The sequence below is a fragment of the Microplitis mediator genome, chromosome 4 (assembly GCF_029852145.1).
Source record: "Microplitis mediator isolate UGA2020A chromosome 4, iyMicMedi2.1, whole genome shotgun sequence".
Lineage (NCBI taxonomy): Eukaryota > Metazoa > Arthropoda > Insecta > Hymenoptera > Braconidae > Microplitis > Microplitis mediator.
The window spans coordinates 15,080,514-15,103,154 of record NC_079972.1 but is presented as its reverse complement, the minus strand read 5'-3'; the positions used below and the strand labels follow the sequence as shown (position 1 = coordinate 15,103,154).

General features: G+C 34.2%; 1 protein-coding gene across 2 annotated transcripts in view; it reads left to right on the top strand.

Annotated features, from left to right (window-relative positions):
• LOC130666361 (J domain-containing protein DDB_G0295729) overlaps positions 1–22,641 on the top strand; it is a 50,891-nt gene that overhangs the window by 918 nt on the left and 27,332 nt on the right. The window lies entirely within an intron of this gene.

Here is a 22,641-nt window from a genome sequence, read left to right as displayed (position 1 = left end):
TTGTTGTTGTTGTTATTATTATTATGCCGTGGCGCAACGTGATATCCAATGATATCGGGGCACGTGCCTCCTGCACTTGGATGATGCTGCTACTGCTACTTCTACTTCTACTACTCCAACTCCTGCTGGACTAGCATAACATATAACGTAATCGTATGTATGTATTGCATAACTCGCTGGACGATGCGCCTAATGAGACACGTAAAGAGGCAAAGAAGGCAGAGATACATTTGTGTTTACCAGCAAATAATCTCACGAGTCCCACGTCCTTCTGAGATGGATCGGAAACAGCCGATCATTAGATCCTAAAGTTCGTTGACCTTTTTATGTCATGTTTGTTTTCATTCCAGCCTCCATCTATCGCTTATGCAGCCTCAACTCGGCTCCTCTCAATGTCTTTCGTCACCGCAGCATCAGACGTTACTCCAACGTACAAAGTCCACATGCACGTCTATTGCAATCAATTTTAAATCTCGTTATCAAAGCAATTCAAACTCAGACCTAAATCTCTCTTTATTCGCGAAGTCTTGCGACAGAACTCTCCAAATGTGGATCCGAGTGATTCACCTCCCGATCGAGTACCGAAAGAGGATTCTCCAACTAGTCATCCGCTGACTAACGTCGGCCCACTGGCTAACAAAAAATTTAAATATTTTTTTTATGGCGCCATTGAACGGAGCAAATAATTAAACATGAGTAAACACGGTTGTTACCTCGCAGGAATTAACAATGCTCGGGTGAGAGGACGACGGGATCCTTTGAAGGTTGTATATATTTAATTACATTTAATTACTCAATAGTAATTAAAACTGACAGGTTTCAATCAACTACAAACTTTCATTTTCCCAACCAATCTTTTTCTTCATCACAATATACATACATATATGCGGGTATATAAATATCTATAGGTATACATGTATATAGTGTAGAGTGTAGATGTAATCTGGCAATGATTTAATAAAATATTCAATGCTCGATAATAATGAAGATTCTCTGGAGTTTTCATAGAGTACACGGCCTCGGTCATGGTACCGTTTAAAAACATTACATTCATAGTTCACTAGATATGTCTATATATATATATAATAAGCCAGCACTACACTAGAATTGACACATGGGATTATTCTACTATTACTCATACTACTACTACTTCTCATTGCACATATATATAAATATAAAATGAAATCATATATATGTAATAATAAAGTTCTAATTGAATGGTAATATCATCCGGTGGTAAAAGTACCGTTCAATTACTCCAAAAAAATTACATCAGTACATTAAACTCATTAATACATTTATATATAATATATATAAAGATATTTATTACGGTTTTATCTGAATGGAAATAAAAAAAAAGGCATTATTGTGTTACACTTAAATTATTTTGTTTTTAGTGAGTAAAGTATTAAAAACCGGTCTCATCTTGTTCATTGAATCGGATTACTCGAGCACGTGTATTTACGTCTCGTCATTCCCGTGTGGGACCACCGAAAAAGTCAATTTTACGACTTCCTAAAAGTCGTTATTTTTATTTCGTCAAATTGACGCGAGGCGACATCGACATCGACTACGCTATTAAATAAACATATAAAAATAAATAAAATTATATAGGAACGAGCGGTAACCGAAGGCGACGGAAACGAGACAGGGGTGCCGAGGACCGATGTATATATAGATATAAATATACCGTTTGTCTGAAAATTTTAGTGGCAAGTCGAGTTTACTCCAGTCAGTCCTCCTGTTGTGTATTGAGCTGATGGGATATATGTCCGTGTCACGAGTTAGGGACATTTGTTTCGTGTGCACGCAATATACAGCCACGACTGTCGTACGTGAAAAGAAGAGACCAAAGAACAGCTCGAGGAGGAAGAGGAAGAGGAGGAGATTCAAAATGAGAATGAGGAAGGATGAGGATGAGGTCGTCGAGTACGTCGACAAAATTAAAAGAGGGAGAATGAAAGAATATAAAGTTGAGGGAGTGCCGTTACAACAACGTCCTCGGTATACTTACAATTTTTCGTACGTGGCAAGCACAATAAACTCAGGAGGGATTATAAACAAGAGGGATGCAAGTCATATATATATATATAAGTATACAATACACGCTCACACCCGTCAATAGCAAAGCAAATGGAAGAGGGGGCGGAAGGCTGTTTATAAATTTTTATGAAAGCGTAAATCCTCGACGGTCTTGCGAAAAAGGATGTTTGCTGTAAATTTAAAATATTCGATGCTGGTTTTTGTGGTTATTAAAAATAAAATGATATTAAGCTAATCACTGAAGGTATTTATATGTGTGTGTATTAGGGTGTTTCAAAAAAAAAAAAACAATTTTTTTTCTTTTTAATGGTATCCAAAAATTGAAAGTATAACTAAAAATAAAAATTTTGGTACCATTCCGAGCTCTTAATAATGATATTAAGGTTTGCCTCAATCCATTTTTCTATTTTCCATTTAAATAACACGGGAAAAGAAATTTTTTTTTTTTAGAATTTTCCAGCTCATAAACCAATCAACGGATTCTTATGCACAACAAATGATTTTGTAGGAAATTAAACGCTCTACAAAAAAAGTCTCTTATCATTTTTCGATAAATCCCACGGTTCAAAAGTTATTTAAGCTTCAAGTCAAATTTATAGTAAATTTTGAGATTTTTTTACTTTTCCGGTGAAACTATCAGTCTTATCAAAAAATATCACAGATACTTTTTTGTAGGTAATTTTATTTCTTACAAATTATCACGAATAAAGTTTTTCGAAATTCTGCGTTGTTTTCAAGTTATATCCATTTCAATGTCAAGCTCTTAAAAAAATAGATTTCTGATTAATTTTAAGAGCTTGACATTGAAATGAAAATAAATTTAAAACAATGCGGGATTTCGAAAAATTTTATTCGTAATAATTTGTAAGGAATAAAATTACCTACAAAAAAGTTCCTATGACATTTTGTAATAAGACTGATAGTTTCGCCAGAAAGTGAAAAGATCTCAAAATTTACTATAAATTTGACTTGAAGCTTAAATAACTTTTGAACAGTGGGATTTATCAAAAAATTATAAGAGACTTTTTTTGTAGAGCGTTCAATTTCCTACACAAAGTTTCAATGCGCATAAAAATCCGTTGAGTAGTCTGTAAGCTAGAAAATTCTAAAATAAAAAAAAATTTTTTCCTATGTTATTTAAATGGAAAATATAAAAATGAATTGAGGCGAACCTTAATATTATTATTAAGAGCTCGGATTGGCACCAAAATTTTTATTTTCAGGTATACTTTCAATTTTTGAATACCAATAAAAAATTTGTTTTTTCTGAAACACCCTAGTGTGTATGCACATATACTGTATGTATTTATAGTCACGAGAGATTTTACTTGTTAGATTATTTACTGAGATACTGATGGTAATGAAACTCTCGCTAGATTGGATGAGAGTGTGGGGGTGATCTAGATCGTGAGATCCAAGACTCATTTGCCTGATTCACTACGTACACCATACCAGCAATCTCAAGAGCTCTGTTCTAAATATATGTATATATGTACTTGTACATGGATAAATCTCCCTTGTCGCTGGGACCTTTTACTTACATACTGTGTAAGCTAAAAAAGTTAAATAAAGACGATGAGATCCATCGTATCGAGGAGTACGGAGCAGGGTGAAAGTGACGCTTCTCTTCTTCTTGTTATTTTTTTACTTAGGAGACGCGATCGATACGAATTTAGAAAGCCAACAGCTTCTCCCAGAATCAGCCATTTTCCTTGTTCACATTTTTAAGTTTTAATAAAAATGTCAATTAATTATCCGGCGGGAAAAAAAAATATTATTACAATAAATAAATAAATTTAAAAATTAGATATCCTTGACATAGACACGCGACTATAAATTCACCATAAATTACTAAAGAAAGCGTATTTAATTTTTGTGTCAATAATACGCATAATGTCGACGAGTTTTTTTAAATATTTATGTTTTTTTATTTATTTATGTAATTGCCAGGTTAACAAACCGCAGAGATAAAACTCAAGGATAAGCTAAATTGCAACTATCCCAGTATTTTGAAAGCTAAACATGTCTGCGTCGATTGTAATGAAAATTTAAAAGTCAGATGATAATAAAAATATAAATATCAATTTATATTAAAGTTTTTACTCCCAAGTGGAGACTAAAGACCATGACCTCGACGACTGTACGAAGATCAGATACTAAATTAATACCTTATCGTGTTAATAATCGGAATTCCATGTAGTTTTATTTTTCTTGTTGATAAATTCAAATAACTGTCTCAGTCTCACATTCCTTATCTAATTATATTTACTCATCACCTTATCAGCTGCGAGTCTACAGTTTCATATGTAACTTGTTATTATTATTACAGTATTATGTTGTTATATATATATTTGTTTATTAGCTTTTTGCTCAAGTCTTTAACGTGATTCGTCGACAAGTTGAGTGAGAATGGCCGTGTAAATCGATAGGCGTGACGAGAGTTAGACACCGAGTCGCTGAGTAGAGGGCGAACGTGAGAGTTTGTCCGGTGAAGTTTCGAGTATCGAATGTCCGACTCCTCGACGAGGATCCTCTTTTTATACTTCATGTCTCGCTGTTTTCTTTGCCTTCCTTACATGCTACCTTTTACTACTACCATTACAACTTCTTCATATATATATAAATATATATACTACTACTATTCTCTGCAGCTTTTCATTTACGAGACTCATACATTGTGTACTGTACTGCAACCCACAACTATTCTATTGTCCGGTTTATAACAGTTGGCCGGGTTCAACTGTTGACGTATATAGTAATATACTATACCGGAAGTCGGATTACAATGGAGAACATCATGCTCGGCTTCTGCCATAGAATTGCACATTTTCGATTCCATTTATCTGTAGAACCCTGTAATAAATTCCATATGGTTTCCTCATTCATTTGGAGTATACTCTCTAAAACTAAATTAGTGAAAAACCACTAATTACTTGTGAATATTCACTAATCTAAATTGTCCAAAGTATACGACTATGAATTAGTGATTATTCACTTTTTGAATTAGTAAAAAAAACAACATATAGAATTAGTGAAAATTTCACTGATTGAATTAGTCAAAAATGTACTAATTCACTTGTTGACGAGGATTTATTTGGAAAAATATTGTATCGTTGCTAATAATATTGTATCAAAATATTATTATTATTATGATTATTATTTGTAATTGATTATAAAATTTTTTTAGCAACTTGATCGACTAAATTAACAATTAAAATTACTTTCATACGGTAAATATTTATATCATAATTATAACTCATAACCTGAATCTATTGTCAATGATGGTTTTGATTCAGGTTCGGTAAAAAAAGTTGGAGTAAAAATATAAAGCTATTAAAAAATAACAAGATGTATTATTTAGCAACTAAATTAGGTTTTATTTAATTAACTTACTTGAATTAATACTGTTCAGTTGTATTTAAAAATTATCGTAATTAATTTTGCCCTGAATTTGATAATTCAACGATAGAATAAAAAGTCCTTAAGCGAGGCGCCACTAGTAATCATCGTAGAATCCGGGGAATCACTAATGAATTAGTGAATCTAATTCAAAATCACTAATTTTGTAGTGAATTTTAAGATCACTATTTCAATTAGTGAAATTTTCACTTATTTAGTTTTAGAGAGTATGTTCATACTTATATTTATGTTTTACTTAATCATTATTGCTGATACATATTTGTGTCAAACTGTTACATAGACGGGTTAAAGATAACGAAAAACAAAAAAAATATTTTCAACACCTTTTGTAATAAATAACAGTCAGATTAATCGGAGATAAACGGGCTCATTAATCACTCTTGCATTATCAACACACTTGTGTTATGTATTGTTCATGCGTGTGTCAGTCCATCTATAAAACCAACAGCAGCAGCAATCGTTAACGTACGTCATGATGTCGAATTCGTATCCTGGTACAAATATTTATAATTTTTCCTTATCGAGCACTGTGACAGGCATTTTATTTTCGTAAGACTCGATGGAATTTAGAGTGGACGAGAACCAATAGAGAGGGCATACATTTTGTGAGAGTGAGAGAGAGAGAGAGACAGATTTTTAGGGAGAGAGAGAGAAAGAGAGAGCAGGTCTATTTTAAGTAGACGAGGATGCCTCTGGCTCAAAACTACTCTCGTCTATGCGACGTTATATCTCGGATAGAAAAGACCTATTTTACATGGCAAGTGAGATCGTGTGATACTTTACTTCTCTTATAAATTTATTACCGCTTGTACCACTTGAACATGATAATCTTGTGGTCTTGTAAGTCTGTCGAGCTGACTAGACCGTGTATTTTTTTTTTACTTTTTTTTCTTAAATTTGTTACCGAGTCCCAATGACACTTCCCCTCCAATTGTCCGGATTCTGGAGGACAATAAAATTTCAAGTGCACTTTACTCCAACAGGGTTTTCATTGTCTGGAAAAATGAGTTTCTGACCTGGCTGGGCTTGTCCTTCAAGCACCTGCAGTTCGCAGAAAAATATCCTCTTTATTTTATAAGTACTTATTTTTTCTAAAATCGTCTACCTGGATTTGGTAATAAATATCTTTTCTTATTTTACTGTACATCTTTCTCCGGTCTTTCTATTTATTTTCCTAGAGCTCTTACTTCAAAACTGTGTATTCTGCAAATTTTTTCGAATATCTGATTATTTGCACAGCTTTCCTGTTACTGATACGTCAAACAATTGGGTCAATATTATTTTTCGTTTTAAATTATAATACGATAAAATATTTTTTCGACTCAATATCTAACCAGACTACGATTTATTATTTTTTACAATAAAATATTATTAATAATATACATTATATATATGCATATATTTTTTCACCACATGCACAGTACGCATACTAAATCATAAATTATTAAATATTCAGAGCATACTTTTTTAAAATCACCGCGCATATTAAATGACGTTTAAAAAATTCCGCAAAAAACATATTTTTTTTTTTTGTCAAATTTTTCCATAAATTTCCACGTGTATAAACACGAATATTGAGTGTTAATATGAGGAGGTCGTTGACTTGTGTGGACTCTGAAAAAACATACACGCGATGCTGTTAGCACGAGTCGCACCTGCGCCGTGGATTTTTTATCCTAAAAAATTTTGCATCACCGGCTCCTGTGTATAATTTTTTTCTATAAAAAAAAAAAAAAAAAAAAAAAAAAACTGTAACAAGTAATTTAAAACAACTTATCAATGCACGAGTGGGAGGAGATGAAAATAAATAATTTAAAAAGAATGTAAAGTGAGCGAATGGGTGACTGAGTTTGGTGGATATCCGCATTATGTAAGAGACCGTGGAACGAACGGTCTGGCATCGGGAACACGCCACGCGTGTTCGGCATGTATGAGCTGTTCACAAACTCTGTACAGAACTCTAAACTCTCTTGACGTAATATAATAATGCGAGTACGAGAGTTGAGTCGGCGTAAAACCACCACGTAACAACGCGCTTCTAAGAGGAGGTGCAAGCCCCGGTGTCGAGTCCGAGTTGCGTAATCTTTTTACCTGCCAGGTTAACTTTTCCAATTCCGTTTTCATTTACACCTTCACTTAAAATTAAATCCAACAATTCTCCCAGCATTATGTGAATAATTTATCACTTTAGCTCCACACTAATTATCAGTTATATATATTTCTCACGTGCGTTGTCTTTGTTGCGAGCAATAGACACTTGCCTATTTTGCATAATTAATTTTTAATTTATTTTACGTCCAAAAATATCCGTTATATCTATAAATATATGTACACACTGTAAAAAATCCGGAGTGAAATTTAATCCGAAATCACTCCGCATTCACTCCACCACTCGGAGTTCCGGAGTTTTGAAAAAAATCACTCCGCATGCGGAGTGAATTGGGAGTTTTTTTTAGCGGAGTGATCTCGGAGTGACGCGGATTTTATTTCACTCCCAATTCACTCCGGTCCGGAGTTTTAATACTTAAATAAATTTATATTAAACTTCTAAACAATGTGTGTGTGTGTGCAAGTGTGTGTTTGCGTGCATGTGTGTGTTTGGGTGTGTGCAGGTGTTTGTGTGCGTGTATGCAAATGTGTGTAAATTTGTGCGTGTGTGCAAATGTGTGCGTGCGTGTGTGTGCGAGTGCACGTGTGTGCCTAAATATGTATGTGCGTATGTGTGTGCATATCAGCTGATCAATAATGTAATACGCGAATTTTCACTTCGATTTTATTGAGTGGAGCAATTTTTTATTAATAACATTTTCAAAACTCCGCTCCGGAGTGAAATTCACTCCGGAGGGATTAAATTAATAAAAAATTATCTACTCCGCGAAAACTCCCCTGCGGAGTGAATTTCACTCCGAGGGAAGTGAATAATTAAAAATTAATTCACTCCGCATTCACTCCGGATTTAATCCGCATTCACTCCGCAAATTTTTTACAGTGCAGATATATATAGATTAGAGTAATGCTCATTGGAAAATAAAATCTTAAACGCAGCGGAGGGCAGCGCACCGAGACGCCCGAGAGTCCTCACCGTTATGTAATTCCGCTAAATTGTCGAGCTAGTAATTCAAACGAAAATAATATAAATTCTTATCTTTTTGTTAAGTAATTCCAGCAAAACTAGTGTTTCAGAGACAATGAGATCTGAGGGAAAAAATAAAATATAAAATGGGAACAAAAAACCAGAAGTTGGCTTAATGATTTAAAAAGTATATTCGAGGAGATTTAAAAACTTACTCAATGTAACTTTAATCGGCTGAAAAAAAGTCCACGGATACAAGTCGTAAAGTTTAGAGTTGCAATAAAAAGAGTTTTAAAAATATATATATTACTTTTATTCGTAGCCCGCAATTAGTCTTATCGCCCAACGGTATCGTTAAAATACTCAAGACTTTTGGTATCACGTGAATCATGCTTTATATTTACCCATTGAATCACTCAATGATGATGAATCAATTTTTATTTGTCATTTCAAACTATACTTTTTTTTCAATTAATCTATTGAACAATCAAACGCAATAAGTTCAAATAAAAAATTGTTATCAGCGTTTACAGAATTTATTTTATTTTTAAAAATGTCAAGAGTATTTTACTGACAAATCGAAAGTATTGATTATTGAGTACGATAATTGATATATTTATATACATATAAAAGGTGTGTGTTGAGATGAAAAACTTTCGCGTGTACCCAGTTCCCACGATTCCTCGGATGCACGTCGTAATAATCTGGTGTTCATGCTGATGTTCGCATGTGCGAGTAGACCCTGGCTCTAAGAAAATGTCTACATACATTAATGTCTTATTGTAATAGTAGTAGTCCTAGTAGTAATAGTAATAGTACTAGTAGTAGTAGTAGGAGAGAAGAAAGCAGCCGTGCAACATCAGCAGGAGAGTAGTAAAGGCATCTGCAGTAAAGCACAACCGCAGTCAGAGAGCCACTCCCGTAGATGAAGACGAGAGTGAGGTCGTTCCTTGCTCCTTGGCCCCTTTATTAAATAATAATTGCAGCCGTTTCTCTGCAACCATTCCACGTATTATTAAATTCTTCCGAGTTCTTCGGCCTTGGAAGAAGAAGATGATGATGATGATGATGATATGACAAAACGCATTTCAGGAAGTCACAACTAAACTAAATTCTCACAACAAGAGTTACGGGTCTCTGTTAAGTAACCGGGCAGATAAAAGATAGCCAGCATCTAGCACCTAGACAAGTGTCATTGGGTGGAATACTGCCAGAGATGATCTGTATCTACACATACTCTCTAAAACTAAATAAGTGAAAATTTCACTAATTGAAATAGTGATCTTAAAATTCACTACAAAATTAGTGATTTTGAATTAGATTCACTAATTCATTAGTGATTCTCCGGATTCTACAATGATTACTAGTGGCGCCTCGCTTAAGGACTTTTTATTCTATCGTTGAATTATCAAATTCAGGGCAAAATTAATTACGATAATTTTTAAATACAACTGAACAGTATTAATTCAAGTAAGTTAATTAAATAAAACCTAATTTAGTTGCTAAATAATACATCTTGTTATTTTTTAATAGCTTTATATTTTTACTCCAACTTTTTTTACCGAACCTGAATCAAAACCATCATTGACAATAGATTCAGGTTATGAGTTATAATTATGATATAAATATTTACCGTATGAAAGTAATTTTAATTGTTAATTTAGTCGATCAAGTTGCTAAAAAAATTTTATAATCAATTACAAATAATAATCATAATAATAATAATATTTTGATACAATATTATTAGCAACGATACAATATTTTTCCAAATAAATCCTCGTCAACAAGTGAATTAGTACATTTTTGACTAATTCAATCAGTGAAATTTTCACTAATTCTATATGTTGTTTTTTTTACTAATTCAAAAAGTGAATAGTCACTAATTCATAGTCGTATACTTTGGACAATTTAGATTAGTGAATATTCACAAGTAATTAGTGGTTTTTCACTAATTTAGTTTTAGAGAGTATGTTCCTATAGCCTTTGGTCTCTGGTCTCTGGTCTCTAGTTCGCTTACGTCCTGACTATATTTAACGGAGAGGATAAACGACCGATAGAATATGCAATCGATCGGTGCCAAGTGCCACTTTTAATCCGGTTGTCTGCATCGCTCCTAATTGTAATCCAATGAAATTCATCTGGTACACGAGCGATCATCGCGCTAGTTTTCATCTCATCTAAACGGAATTCGCTTGCACACAACAGAGCCGTGTTCAGTTTAATTCAGCTGTTGTCAGCTTAACACACGACATATGTATTTTTTAATATTTATTTTTACTTGTTATGCATATATATGTAACACCTGAGGTGAAAGGTGTGTATGGCATAATAATTCTGATGACGCGACAAGCATTGGAATTCGCTATACGAGTACAGTTTAGTTTTCAGAAATGCCACATACCTTTCCACTTGGGTATTATATTATTTACACCAAGGACGTTCGAACAGTTCAACCATGAATATCATTTTAGTTATATTTATTTATTCATTATTATTATTATTATTATAATAATAAATATATGTGTGTATTGAACGAGCAGAGCCAGCAGAATTTAGCTGGGGAATAAAATAAAAAAATGCATGTTGATAGTCCCCTTCGCTCCATCTTGGTGAGTGGATTGGTACATCGTAGGCGTTGGAGATAAGAGAATGTCTTAGGAGTACAATCGTGAGCTATTCTTATATATTTATATGTATATGTACATTTTATAAGTATACTCCTTAGCTCTAAAAGCAAAGAATACAGGCCTGTAAATTTATAAACGAAAAATAATTTAATGGTTCTTAAAGTGTGTGCATTAAAAGAGTAAAGATTGCTGTTATTTTATGGGTTTTAAGTATAAATATATTTATTTCGAAACTTTCAATGAGTTTTGCAATTTACTTAACTGCCGCAAATGTGTACCGAGCGCAATATATAATGTGGCTAAAAATATTTTATCAATACATATTAGAGTGTCTCAAAAAATCGACTTTTTTTTTTTTGTGAAGAACATTGAAAAATCGACAGAGTATCTCTAGACAAAGACTCTGTTAAAATATGAGACCTTAATATTAATATTTAAAGGTGGCGATTCACGATTTTCTATTTTCCATTTAAATAACATGGGAAAAAAACAATTTAAATTTTGGAATTTTATACCTCGGCGATGGGTTATTGAACAGATAAGTTCAGGATATATTTTTGTAGGAAATTGAACGCTCTACAAAAAAAGTCTCTTATCATTTTTTGATAAATCCATCTGTTCAAAAGTTATTGGAGCTCGAAGTGAAGTTAGAGTAAATTTCGTGATCTTTTTACTTTTCCGAAGAAACTATCGGACTTATCATAAAATGTTCTGAGATCTTTTTTGTAGATAATTTTATTTTCTACAAATTATCATTGATAAATTTTTTTCAAATTCTGCATTTTTTTCTAGTTATTTCCATTTTAATGCCAAGCTCCTAAAAAAGTAGTGTTCTGATCGATTTTAAGAGCTTGGCATTAAAATGGAAACAACTAGAAAACAATGCAGAATTTGAAAAAAATTTATCAATGATAATTTGTAGAAAATAAAATTATCTACAAAAAAGATCTCAGAACATTTTATGATAAGTCCGATAGTTTCTTCGGAAAAGTAAAAAGATCTCGAAATTTACTCTAACTTCACTTCGAGCTCCAATAACTTTTGAACAGATGGATTTATCAAAAAATGATAAGAGACTTTTTTTGTAGAGCGTTCAATTTCCTACAAAAATATATCCTGAACTTATCTGTTCAATAACCCATCGCCGAGGTATAAAATTCCAAAATTTAAATTGTTTTTTTCCCATATTATTTAAATGGAAAATAGAAAATCGTGAATCGCCACCTTTAAATATTAATATTAAGGTCTCATATTTTAACAGGGTCTTTGTCTAGAGATACTCTGTCGATTTTTCAATGTTCTTCAAAAAAAAAAAAAAAAGTCGATTTTTTGAGACACTCTAATACATATATTTATATAATATGCCGGTGGTTAAAAGGGGAGTAAAAAGTTTAAACAATTAATTTTTTTTGATTTCAGGTGAGTACTGATGGTGAATGGGGAATGAGCGCTCTTGCGAACACGCGGTTTTGAGAATCCATATCGGTATTGGTGGTAAAAATGTAAGGAAACCTGGCCCCGTTCCGGCGAGTTCGGCACCATCTCTCGACACGCGATCTCGGTTCCTTTCAAGTCATCATCAAGTTAGGATGGGATGCAGACACCTGGTACTTGGATGTAACGGAGTGCCGCATCGTTCACCACTTGATAATGAATGGACACTTGTTTCCTGCGGTGACACGCCCTGTCCATCGATATATTTTAGTAGCATCCATTATAATAATAATAATGATAACCATAACCACCGCTTTATAAATAAAACCTCAATCTAAATATATTTATGTACATGCACAACAACTGTTGTATGCTTTTAAGTGCATAAATATCACATCTCGGTGCTAAAAATAATTTAACGCCAGAGTTTTATTAATAACTTTTGCGCTGGACACCAATTACCGATGGCGATGCCGTCGCGGGCGTTAATTGAGACACGGAATTCTCATGAAGCGCTTAATAATAATGAAAATAATAATAATAATAATAATAATAATAATAATAATAAGCTATATCACGGTGAGTCGGCGCTCTCAAGTCGAAGCTAATTATATACACTAACGAATGGAAATCAGAGTCCCGATGCGTCGTGTAGCGGATAGCCTCATTTTCAATCGTATTCTCCAAAGCATCTCGCTAGAATTTCTCGAGCTGTCCTGATCTCTGCCGCCGCCAGCGTGCCTCTGCCTCGCGTAGATCTGCCGGAGAGATCTATAAAAAATGAAAAGTCGTAAAAATATAAATAAAACGACTGCTTTAAGGTATTAACAGAGGAGTTGGGTGTATTCATCGTATATAAACTACTCTGGTGTGTTGTTGCTGCTGCTTGTTCTCTACACTCCGTTCCCGAATTCTCGGGCTCCGAGATACTCGTAAATAGTACGAGGCTTTGAAAAAAAATAAAGGAGGGAAAAAAACGAGAGCCTGCTCCTCAGAGCATCTATGGAAGGTATTCAAGCTCCTCATCTTCCCCCGAGGATCCACCAAGCCTGGACCGGTCTCTTCAGCCGCCCTCCAAAGAATATACACATGAGTCTGCAGTGAAATCACCTGCCTCTTCTAAAGTCTACATATATATCTATATATATATATATACAACAAACACTCTGCTAGTGTACTCTGTAGATACACAAGAGAGAAGAGAGTAGTAGATCGTCGACGCTCTCTCGGACCCTAACGAGCCGTGGGAATAAACTGCCGGCTTGGGATAACGATCAACTACACAGAGGGTGCAGCAACCAACCGATTCCTGGTGGCTTCCAATTTACATTCGCAGACGCCCCTTACGTAATTCACGGCGTACGCGCAATTATCACGTTCAAACCGGCGCAGACGTTCACTCGTGACGGAAAAATCTTTGGGAATTGACGGGTTAGGTACCGCGTAATCTCCAACACGATCGTCCAATATAACATACCCACACCCATGTACTCATACATCACCGGGTATTATATATCACGCGCGTAATCTCCTTGATATATTTATCTTCTGACGCACTTTGTCCGCTCGCTCGCTCCGAGAACAGCATAAACATCAGCATCAACATTATTGGGCTTGTGAAAGCTACGAGATTTCGTCGGTGGGTTCCTCGTCGGTGTTGTGTGTGACGCAACAGAAAACAGACGGAATCGGAACATAACAGCAGGTTGTTCTGGGCGATGCTGGTGGAGTCGAGGGTAAGGTTGGAAAAGAGGCGGCACGACCATACCCATCACCAGCAACCAGCAACCAGCCAGCCAGCGTCCTCACGTCTCTCCTCTCGGCTCTCATTTCAACACGATAAAACTTTCACCGGCTTCAACACCGTGTACTCAGTGTGTACTACCTGTGTGCATTTGCTCATGCTAACGCGACCACCACTTATTACATTAATCAACAACTCACCCGATTATTATTTTTATCAAAACTATTTATATATATATATATAATTCAAACTTATGAGAAAATATAAATTTACGGTCAACTAATTTGTCGACGTCCGCGCAATTGCAAGTGAAAAGGGCAAATAGTTAAATTTTAAAATAACACATTTAATTACGCAATAATTTTATTAACGTTAAATGTTATTTACGGTTTTATTAGGTAATAATTAACTACCGATAAACAGAGTCCTTTCCATGTAACAGTAAATTTATTTATTTTTAAAAAAATTTCAAATTATAAATTACTAGTAATGGGGAAAAAAAAGTTTAATAAAACGAAATAAAATAAATAGTGGAGGTATTTATGATTGAGAAGTAAGTAAGAAGCAACGACTAGCTAAAAGACAGTCTCGAAACGTCAACAAGACACGCTGATTGTTGTGCTGCCCGTAATAACTCTAACGGTCTGTTGGTACTGAGGAGCTACTTGGAGGTAAGACTTGAGTAGTAGTTGCGCGTTCTGGGAAAAGCTCTTTGAAGAAGCCACTCTTCTTGCGGAAGAAACTATCTCGCGACTTGTACATTTAACGTCGTCGCGTTCGCGTTCGCGTTCATCGTCTCGTCGCGTATTATGTTATATACTATATACTATATAGTATATACCAAGTTTCCAGTTTTGTTGTATTGGGCATAAAACGGGACGCCGGATCGCACGGTATTCCCGAGAGACGCGAATAAAGTCGATCTCTTCTTCTTCTAGATCTTCTTGTTCCTCTTCTATATAATATTATACCACTGGCTGATGCTCATTCTCTTTTATTCTCTTCTTTTCTCTACTAAACTATAGTTGTTTGCTCCACTCCAGCAGCAATGGGACGCTCCGATCTGACAATCGGTTTGATAAATCTTTGCATCGCCTCGAGCGACATCCAATCGTCCGATATATGTGTCATTATCATTTTAGTCTCCAGGGGATCATTATGACTGGGGTTCGTTAAGACAGACTTCAATGCTGTAATACTTGTCATCATGACAGTAAATATTATTTTTCCTATAAATGGTATAACGACAGACGTGTTTGTTACGTCAACCAAGTAGTTTTGTTCTCTCTCTCTCTCTCTCTCTCTCTTTCTCTCTGTATATATATGTATATATATATATATATATATAAATATATTGAGGTGAGTCAATCTTAATCCGACTACCAAGACAACACACTACCACCACGACGACAATTGCTGCGTAAAAGCTTACGACATTATTATTTTTTTTGGCCTCGACACCAAACATTTTTCGACTTAATTCACTTATTGGTCAACAGAACTTTATTTTTTTTTTATAAAACCTGACATGTTACAATTTTCCAGCTGGAATCTCAGATCAATATCAATTTTTTGAATTTCATATTCCACTACAACAAAAATTTTTATGATACTCAAGCTGGTCAACGTCCAATAATTTTTGAATTTTTTTTAGAAGCAATAAGTTATAAAAAAAAAAATATTTTAAAAAATTGCACCTATAGTTTTTTTCATATTCTACATGTGCATTTTTTTTAGTTTTTTTTTTTTAATTCAAATTGTTAAAAAAAAAAATCCGAAAATTTTTAATTGTCTGCTAACTTCAGGATCATAAAATTTTTTCGCGCCGAAAAATCTTTTTTTTTCTGTGTACTAATGATTCTAGTTAGATCATGATTATTTTCCTGATGAAAATTCACTATTTAATGGTATTACTCACAATACTTAGTTTTTTTCCGTCGATTATTGCTACAAAAAAAAAATACTACAATTATTTTCGTCTGTAAACTGGGTAAAAATTTATGACAATAAAGTTAGCAGACATTTAAAAATTTTTTGATTTTTTTTAACAAAAAAATAAATAATACAAAAAATATTTTGAAACATTGCACATATAGTTTATTAAATTTCCGACATGTGCATTTTTTTAGAAATTTTTTTTTTTCATTATTTATCTGTCAAAAAAAATTTTTTTTAATTTCAAATGTCTGCTAACTTTACTATCATAAAAATTTTCTTATTGCATTTAAATCGGGTTCCAGATTCAGACAGCCGTCAACAGACTCTAGCTTTAAGTCTTTATTAGACCTCATATATTTAAACTACTGCACTACTGTTTATAATTATTTACTTATTTATTTTACAACAAGTAAATAATCTTGTCCAATCGATCTTATTACTGTATTACTATCTACCGAGATTAAGATACGTATAATATTATATTACATAAACGTACGATAAAAAAATAGCACATACATATGTAAAAGTTATATAAATAGTACATATATACATGAGTAAAAACGAACGCATGCATGCGGAATGAATTTTGCAATCACAAATACCGTTGAGAATCCTCGAAGGTCGAGTAGTGAGTCGCGATGTGTCACACACTTATAAACAATAACATATATCCGTAATAACTATATACGGATTATTAATTACCATCGGCGTCGTCATCTCGATCTTTGTCCCAGTCTTAATACACTAGATTATCATTTTTATCCTCGTTAACATCCAGCTGATAATCTACGGAAAATAACTTTTAATATTTTATGTCGATTACATAGTAGTTAATTTTGTCGGTAATTACTTTATTTTATTTTTATTTAATAATTTACTTAGCTACTTGTTTACATATTTATTTTTTTACTCTTTCGTTAAGTGCATCTACTAAATTAAATCTCGTACTTATTAAATAAATAAACTAGTAAATCTTTAAAATACGGTAATTTATAAGTACGGGATATGGAAAAATTTAAATTATTGTAATAAAGAAAAATAATATGAAGTATATTACAGTAATAAACTCATTGAGTTATAAATTAATACGTACTTTCATATATATTTATTTTTTTTAGAATTTTAAAAGTAAAACATTCGAAAAAAATATTAAATGTTGTCTTAGAGACTCGTTTTCCGGGCAAATACTGACAGGAATACATAAAATTTTTCCCATGACATCACTTGTATACATATATATATGTATAGGTTATAACAGATCTAATATAAATGCAATAATCTCAACAATGTCACCCGATTATCGGTGTTCTTGTGTATGGATCGGCTGTTTTCCCACGATATCAAAGTTCCTCTCAGATGATAGTTTCGCAATGTGTACTTTTATACAACACTACAGTTGTAGGTATTATATTATATACACTAACAGTAACAGAAGCACAAGTATATGGAGTATGTTGGGTAGAAAAAGATAAAAAGAAATGGTTTTTGCGCAACGGGTGACTCTCGCGACTCCCGCAGTGATAGAGAACGTACAAGTGTCCTTCAAAACCGCGGCACTTGTGTTGGCGCCAATACGGAAAGTCATAATTAACTATAAACCGGAATTTTTTTATTTTCTTTCTTTACAGTATTTTATTTATCTCGAGCTCCTAATTATTTTTTATTACTCTTAATTAATTGTAAAAAAAATAAAATACCGGTAGACGTATAAGCAGAGATAGAAGCAGATAGAGAGCTAGATGTTTTAGTATAAATAGGAATAGAAATAAAAATAAAGATAAAGATAAAAAATAAAATGGTATTTAATGTATCCAGCGTAAAATCTTACGAACCCCATGAGTCTATTCATCACCCGGCACGATAAGAGATCACGACGAATGAGAGAAAGGTCGAGGGAGGGGCCCGACCTTCAGGTCCAGCGAGTTAAAGGTCGTAGAATGGCGCGAGGAGAGTATATAATACTATACTAAGGGGTATACTATTATATAGTATAAAGAAAGAGTGCTGAGGAACAACATACGTACAAGAAAAGGAACAAGAGGAATAAATAAGAGGAATGAGAGAGGAGCAGCAATAAAATGAGACGAATAAGACCAACAGGAGAAAAGAGTGGAAGAGGAAGAATAAAAATAAGAAAAAGGAGTGAAAGAGAAGTGGGATGTAGTATGAGATGAAATAAAACTCAGCTTACACACACCATATGGTCAGAGTGTAGATCCTGTCCGGAGATCCTTTGGGGCAAGAGAAAGAGGAAACAACCGTGAAATGAAACAGAGAGATCGACCTTCGGCTACCCGAAGGCCGTTGGAAAAAAAATAAATGGAATTATGCGGTTGAATACGACGCCTGGAGCATCACGAAAATTTGAGGGATACATTCCTTAATTTTTTTTTTTTTTTATTATTATTGCTTGTACCTTTTTCATTTTTTAAAGCCTGAAAAGATGCATCTGAGTGTTGGCAGATTTCCATGTAAATTATTATTGGTTAAAAATATCCATGGAAAAATATATATTGGGGCGTTCGGTGATGATGATGCTCTTTCATTTTCTCCACATTGAACATCTTTATTATTATTTTTTATACGAGGTATGGACAGTGTGCACGCGATTTAAAAACTGGGACTTACTCCAGAAGCGCTTTAAGATTACGAGATGAGGGACAGACGGGTTGTGCTGTGGAGCAAAAAACAAGAAGAGCAAGATTTAAAGAAGATGAAGAAGAGTGAAGACGAACTAAATCGGGGTTTCATGCTCGCGACGAATCCGTGATTCATCCGGCGACTGGTCCGGCCCGGCTACGTGGCCTTGGAAGGTCGAGGCCGGCACACTGAGAAACTCTTTTGCTCCTTCGGGCTGTTTTTCGATCACGAAATCCACGTGACACTCCATACACATCAGCGTTAAATAAAATTATTCACAGCAGCAAATCATGCTGAAAATTTTTACTCTTTTTTAAAAATAAAAATTTTTTACTTTATAATCCACGTCGTGATGGAAATTTAAAAATTCTACAGAGGCAATACCAGTGTAGGCAACATCTAGCCCCAAGCTAAACCAGCATCTCTCTCGCGTGTCTTAATATCTGGCTGTATCTCCTCTCCCGGCTCTCGATCCGATAGGAAAAATAGCTTTGGAATTTCTGCCGTCGTCGAGGACGCCGATAAATCATAAACTCGTATATGCAGAACTCGTACATACACATGCACAAGTAACCAGTAAACTTAATATCTTTCTCTTTCTAACGTCGGGTACTTTCAATCTTTTTTCTATAGATTTATTTTATTATTTTTAAAATCCTCCTTTACTTCATTTTGCTTCTCGAGCATAAGCTGAGATGGAATTCTGTGATTCCCGCGATCACCTCACCGGCTACTTTTACTTGTTTATATAAATATTTTCATATACACATGTTGCTCAACTCGAGGCTAGTAAATTTATTAAAAGCATAATGTAACCAATATAAATATAACCCACAGCGTGTTAATTTATTAGAGTGTCTACCTGTTACATACAACCACTGCTCCCTTAAAACTCGTTTTGGCTACTGAAAATTATGGCCGATGATTAAATGGGTTAGTGATGTATCGCGTGACGAGGCATCTTAAGCTTATAGTTACAACCACCGACCAATACATACATATATATTTATTTATATATATATACAAAGAACGGCTACACTAATAGGAAAGTGTGTATAGAACCCAGCTAATGTAACATTCCCCCCCTTTGATATATCTACCACTCGCGATAGAGGTTCGGAGCAAGAGAACCTGGCATTAGGTTCTGCCCACGGGTAAACGAGTAGCCTTATATCCAGCCACTTGGTCCGTCGAGTAAAAAATGAAAATAAAATAAAGAAGGAAAGGAAGAAAGGAAAAATAAAAGAACAAGGAAAATAATGGATGCGAATAAAGCGAAAGTCGATCTCCAGAGCTTCCGGCACACTCGAGTGCCTCGTAATCACGCCCTTGATCGTCAGAAATCGATCGCGATCTTATTTATTTTTTTATTATATCATTTTTTTCCTTTTTCGCGCACCTGAGAAATCCGCGGAGGAAATTGAAATGTTTTTTAAAAATACATATTGATGCGCAGGGAGTTGATCGGAGTTGGATATTGAAATTGTGCAATCTAGTGATGATTTACGTAGATATATAATATTAAATCCCGTGGACACTTGCTCGGATTCATAAGACACCAAGTCTGATACCTTACATGTGTTCGAATTCAGTACGATCATCACATTCTTCAGTTCGTTTTACCCGTTACTGTTATTTTTTTAACGTTACTTTTGTTGCTTTGCATAAATAACACAAACGAAGCCGAGAGTAAGCAATTTATTTTTCTGCCTTTTAGTTTTCAACGCCTTTTTTAATTTATATTATAAACATATATTTAGAAGCCTGGCTCGTCGTCAGGTGCTTCTGAATTCCTACATGGCCTTTTGAATATATTTCAAAATCAAAGCATAAACTATTTAGATTTTTCCATTCAAATGCCTTTCGAGAGGTTAATTTATTTCTCTGCACCGCCTACTTGATCTTTTCATAAAATCTATACAATAGACACCCAAACACCTCTAAATAGTTGTTCCAGTCCAATAAACATTTATCAAAATACTTAAAAAAAATTTTTTTACGACTCTGGATGTTTTCAAGTCGTTAAAAAAAATTCATTTCGAAAATAAAAATAACCCGCTTTTATTTATATCTCATTTCAAATCTATAAAATACAATAAATTTATTTTATTACTTTGTTTTTTTTATAAGAAAAATATTTTTTTAAAAATATATTCAATAAATATATAAACTCTCAGTACAGTCAGTGCAGTCAGTGTTAATTAAATAATCACAGGTGGGTTTCCGGTCTCATTTAAGTTTCCGGAGAAAAAGGAGGAATGAGAGCCTGTTCATAGACACTCACATATATTTATCTATATATATATAAATAAATATTCTCATGTGGAGCTCTAACACGGGTCAGGGACGTTATGGGAGTGGAAAAAAAAGTACCGTCCACCGTTACCTTCCGGTCCTTTCACCCGGGAAGAGTCTAAACGTAAACCGGATTGTTTTCGACTACTGAATCTCACTCGGTTTTATTTCTTGCTTGCCTTTTTTTTATTATTATTTTTTCTCAACGTCTTCTTAATTTCCCACTGCTCAATGCACGTAACATAATATAATACACGTGTCATGTTAGCTGGGTAAAAATAAAACAATATAAAGTAAAGTAAGCGTTTTTCTAGGCCACAAGATGGTTAGCTGGAGTCTCCTTGTCTCGATGTCTTCTACCAGACAAGAGTAAATAAATATAATGAAAGATAAAGAACAAGATTGTACATATCGGTATTGTCTCACTGGATGACAAAAGCCCGATGTGTCCTGTGTACACACATGTGTGATGTATGTTGCAAATGACCACAGCAGGACACAACACTCAAGTCAGCCTCAAGTCTACGTACAATAAGAACTCTGGTGGATACATATAGAGACAACTATTGTGTGTTAAAGTAATGTGTACAATGTATGTATACTTATAAGACAAGCCAAGACAAGACAAGAGAAGAGAACCAGAGAAGAGAAGAGTTAAATAAAGAAAGAAGGAAAAGGCGAAGAAGGCATCCCGTCGTTACGGCATTAACGCGTAAGTGTGGCTCCCGGTTGGCTCGCCAAGAAGCCACGAAGGTTGTCTTGTAAAAGGCATATAAACGCGGTCGACGAACTTACTCGCTTCTCCATCTCCGCTCTCTAACTTCCTTTACATTACTTTTCTGTTTGCGATGTCGTATGTCTAGTTTGTCGATTCGTTGTCTCTTTGTTGTTGTTGTTGTTGTTGTTGAAAAAGTGGGTACCAAAGACATCAGAGGAGATGATGAAGCTCCGTAGAAAACGAATTAAATTTCATCACCAACATGGTAATATAAATCTCGGGGAGGATTCTAGTGTTGACATGTGGGTACACTTGAGACTATATACAGACACGCGGTATCTTTTATATCTCTATATGTGTCCATGTCCATGTCCACCCATACCATGAGTAAGTAAAGTCTCCGTCTCACACTTTGAGAGACTTACATTATCCAAGTCACGCATTAAACGTCCGCAATTAACGACCTCTTAATGTCTCTCCTACACAAATAATTTATCGGTTTAGTCCTCGGGATTTTACAACCAGACACCCTCGCTGTGTTTCAGCCTCTATTAAATGCTCTATCATATATCAAAGATATCATTAACAATTAAGTATAAATATATACATACTCTCTAAAACTAAATTAGTGAAAAACCACTAATTACTTGTGAATATTCACTGATCTAAATTGTCCAAAGTATACGACTATGAATTAGTGACTATTCAC